Below are 4940 nucleotides of genomic sequence, written 5' to 3' on the forward strand. Positions count from 1 at the left end.
CTTCTTCTTCTTCTTCTTCTTCTTCTTCTTCTTCTTCTTCTTCTTCTACTTCTTCTTCTTCTGTTTGTTTTGGTTTGGGTTATTTTCTGGGCTAGCTCGTCCACACACAGTTGCTGAGAACAACTAGCCTCAAGGGCCATTTCATATCCGGTTCTGAATCTGTACATGGCTCCTTACTGTCTCACCGCACCCCCTTCTTTAGCCTCATCACCTGCTATAGCACCGCATGATCCAAAGGCTCAGATTATGCTCCATCTGCCTACATACGTGTAGATGCCAGAAGACAGTCACACTGCTGTTCCTCAGGTACCATCCACTTTGGTGGGTCTTTTGGTTTGGTTGATTTTGGTGTTTTGTTTTGTTCTTTTAGACAAAATTTCTAAGTGGCCTGAAGCTAAGTAGGCTTGGCCAGCTACTTAGCAAGCCTTGGAGCTCCTATCTTTTCCTCAGAATTGGGATCACATATGCATCACACTGACCTGATTGCCTAGGTTCTTGGGGTCACGCACCAATCCTCATGATTGAAAAGCAAGCATGCTATCAACTGAACTATATCCCTAGGCTTCAGATCCCTTCCTTACCTGGTCCTTCACTCACCAGAAGACTCTTGTTCCACTGTCTTGTGACAGTATTTCTGTGTGTCTTCTCTCGTCTCTGAACAAGTCTTTTCCATCTAACTGTAGTGTTATGAATGTGAAAAGTCCTTTATGGACTCATGCATTTAAGAATGAGCTTGTGGAAACTTAAACATGAGGCCCAGTGGTAAGGTAGTGGCATGCAGGAGGGAAAGAGGGTTGCCTGGGTTCTGGCCAAGCTCTCTGCTTCCTGACTGCCACCAGGATATAAGCAGCCACCTCACAGTCCCACTGTTGGGAGCCATGGTACCACTCATAGCCATGCCTACCACTTGCTTCTTGCCGAATATTTGTTTAAGAAATGAGAGAGGCATTGTCCTTCCCTGAAGAGTCCCCCATCATCTTTGTTTCTTTGCCATTTTGGTGACATTCCCTACATTGGTCTTCAGTGACTTGATGTTTATGCAGAGTTCACAATTATTCCTGTTCAACTTTTTTTTTCTTCTGTACTCTATGTGTCGAAACGCCATGCCCCTCATAGCCTCTCCCGATGTCAACTGCAGTACATACCATGCACAGGACTGTGAGGGAAGATAACTGACTTGGAGTGGCTACTAATCCAATAGTAGCTAGATTCGATTTCCTCATCCTACTTCTGCTTTCACCTAGTTCTCTGTGCCCATCACAGTTAGGCCATATACTGAGGGTTGGGCCTGAAGATGGAGCTCATGCTCTGAGCCTGTTGCTTGGTCACAGGCCAAGGCTAAAGGGAGCAGAGCATTCAGCTTGCTCTGCCAATGACTTCTTCAACTAGCGACCTTTCCTGGTTTTTATTTCCAGCTCTGCAAATCAGGCAGAAGGTCACTTGGTCATAAAATCTCATGATGAGAAATGTACCATCTTATCTTCATAAACATGACAGTCTCTGTCGTGTCAGGTGGTAAGACAGTTACTACATCATGATAAGGATGACAAGATCTTTGGTCACATTTCCTGGGCAATCATTGCATACAAGTGAAGAATAAGACAAGTTGACCTCTCTCCAGACACCACCTTCGTCTAAGTAAGGGTAGGAGGGTAAAAGAAGAGTTTAGAAGAGAAGTGTCCTCATCTCTTTTGTCATTAATGAAGGGTGATAAGGTGTTTCTCTAAAAACTTGTTTTGAGGGCTCAGAATATAAGTAAGGGTTTACCTCACCGGATCCAATAGTGTTCATGATGCCCTGAGCAAAATTCCTGTGCTTCTTCCTGAATCCTGGGTCTTGAGATAGACTTTGGAGTTGTACTGGTGACTTGGGGTATCGGGACTTCTAGATGCTGCTTTGATATCCTCCAGGCTACAGAGTGTCTGTGTGTCTATAGAGTACCTGTCTGTCTACACAACACCTATCTACAGAGAGCACCTGTCTATAGAGAGTGCCTGTCTGTCTTCAGAGTGCCTGTCTACAGAGAGTGTCAGTCTACAGAGAGCGCCTGTCTGTCTACAGAGTACCTTTTTACAGAGAGTGAGTGCCTGTTTGTGTACAGAGTGCCAGGGGCACAGCAAAGACATCAGTTGTCTTTTTTTCCTGGGAAGAGGCAGAATGAAGGTACCAATACACAACCAAGCACAATTCTAACCATAAGTAACATGCAGGTTAGTCTTCTGGTGACACAGACTGATAGCTATTCAAGGTGTAAGGGAGGGGGAGAAGGTGTACACAAGAAAGACCGAAGGTGAAATGGTTTTTTTTTCCTACCAATACTACCCTGTTACAATGAAATTCTATACTTTCAGTTATCTGATCAAAGGAAGGTCAGGGTCCCACCACTACTGTGTTCCACCCTGACTCCTCCAGCTCTTCCTTTTCTTACTCAGAGGCTACCAGAAAAAGATTCTGCCACACCAGCAGCAGGGTCATGAACCAGGAAGGGGATCTCTTTGGTGAGATTATGCTATGGGATTAAGTCAGTCCACCAAATTAAAAGGGTAGTTTCAAGTTCACACAGCAATGGCCACAATCTCTCTCAGGGAAATTCTCCTTACAACCCGAATGTTTCTTTTGGTATGGATGGGTGACTTCCATGCTTGTGGCTGTGTCTCCTTCCTTTCACTTCATTACACTGCCTCTGAATGAGATATGTATTATTGTTTTGCCTAGTAAAATGAATTAAAATAGTTCAGCTTGGGCATCTCAGAAGTTCTTGCTGTCATGGCTGAATCAGAGCTGGGAATCCCTGCAGTCAGAATGACCACGTTTAATTTGATTGATTGCCACAGGGTCTTGGGCAATTAACTCAGTCTGAGTCATTTTCTCATCTAAAAATGAGGATGACACTACCCAGCTGGATAGACAGTTGGTAACCATAAATGTGATGTGTGTAGGTTAACTGGCACACACATACCCAAGCAGTGGTAGACTTCATGTGATGCATTAACATTTGATTCGAGGTGTCATGGCATGCAAGGGACTCAACAGTTTCTTCCTAAGGCTTCACTTTTCCACCAGTCACCAGAGGCTTAGAAGTAACAAGGGCAGAGATGGAGAGCTGAGCAGAACAGACAGTCAAAGAGGAAAGCAAAGAACAGGAAGGAACATTCCAAATGAAATCACACCCTTGGACTCCAAAGACAAGGGCTGGGTTTGCCAAGCTTTAGTCATTGTTGGGGATACAAGCTGTAGAATACGTGGCTGCGATCCTCTCCCAGGCAGGCACTGTATCTGGCTAGACAGCGCTGCTCCTTCTGGGGAAACAGCTCAACCAACACATCCTCCATCCTGCCTCAGGGAAGGGGTGGGTGCAGAAGACATGAGACCTTCATGAGCTGAAACTCTATCTACACGAAATCTTTAGGATCCAATGGTGCAGGGTGTAAAGATGAGGCGGGCTATTGGTAGCGTCGGGTCTTCGGTAATCTTCCAAATAATAATGACTACAAGCAACTTTCAAGAACAAAGGACACCTCTGTCAAGACACACACAAATGCAGACCCTGCCCTCTTCAGAAGCAGGAACACACCCAGCTCATGCTTAGAAACCAGGACAAATATACGCATTTTTCTAAGATCATCTGAAGAACTAAGCTCACTTAATTTCCTGTGCCTTGGATCAACTCCAAGTAAATTTAAGAATAATAAAAAGTTTAACCAGGATAGAATCAACCCTTGAGAACTGGGTACTGGTTAGAATATCATAATGTACGTAGACTCAAGCTTAAGAAATTGGCAGCTTCAGGATTCAGTCATATTAAGAACAAAAGGGCACAAAAAAAAAAAAAAAAAGAACAAAAGGGCATGAGGAATTTCTAGTCATTGAGATGGTGATGACGAGGACAACACAGGCGGAGACAACGCTGCACTTCCCGATACCTGAACCCCAGGGCAATGATATCTGTCTGTCTGCCTGAGACTGGACAGATACGGGTCTTGAGCTCATCCCTTGCCGATCTCAAAGCCATCTAACTGGAAAATCTACCTTCTGACTGCTGGGGCCCTGGAGAGAGGTGTTGGGCTAGACACCTCAGGGAGAGTTCATCTCTGAATAGCAAAAACGGACGAAAGCAACTATTTCTTTTCTCCCTCTTTTTAAGAATTATTTATTATTTTATGTGTATGGGTGTTCTACCTGCATGAATGCATGAATGCATCCCGCATGTATGCCTTAGTGGTCGTGGAAGCCAAAAGAACACATCAGATCACCCTAGAACTGGAGCTACAGACCACGTGGGGGCTGGGAACTGAACCTAGGTCCTCCTGAAGAGTGAGAAGTGCTCTTAACCACTAAGCCAACTCTCCAGCCCAAGGAAACAACTCCTAAATGTATTACATGTATTAGCAGCATATTAACCAGGAACTATGCCAGTTGGTGTATGTGATCCAGATGTATGCGTTATCACGTGTATACATTTTTAATGACGAAAACGACCCACAAGTTAATGTTTCCTTCAGTTTGGATGTGTCTTTTAAACCCTGGAGACCCTCATAGAGAAATAAAAACATTAGCCCCCTTCACTAGTTACTCCAGTGCAGTATGCTGTGTTGACTAAAGATAAGAGGTAGCCAGGCATGAGGGTGCACACCTTACTTTAACGCTAGCACTTTAGAGGCAGAGATGGGTGGATCTCTGTGAGTTTGAAGCTAGCCTGGTCTACATAGTGATATCCAGGTCAGCCAGGGCTACATATGGGTTAAAGTCTGATGGGATGGCTATGAAAAGGTACTTGTAGAGCAAACCAGATGACCTGAGGTCAAACCCCAGAGGCCTGTGATGAAAAAAAAAAAAAAAAAAAAAAAACTCCAAAGTTATATTCTAACTTCCCCAAGCACGTGGTGGGTGCATTCTCTCTCTCTCTCTCTCTCTCTCTCTCTCTCTCTCTCTCTCTCTCT

The 4940-nt window shown here is 44.5% G+C and overlaps 1 long non-coding RNA gene across 1 annotated transcript in view; it reads right to left on the reverse strand.

The window, feature by feature from the left end:
- The window catches only part of LOC129679522 (uncharacterized), a 14791-nt gene that overhangs the window by 1148 nt on the left and 8703 nt on the right, over positions 1 to 4940 (reverse strand). The window lies entirely within an intron of this gene.

Source organism: Psammomys obesus, unplaced genomic scaffold (genome assembly GCF_907164565.1).
Source record: "Psammomys obesus unplaced genomic scaffold, mPsaObe1.curated_primary_1811, whole genome shotgun sequence".
Classification (NCBI taxonomy): Eukaryota; Metazoa; Chordata; class Mammalia; order Rodentia; family Muridae; genus Psammomys; species Psammomys obesus.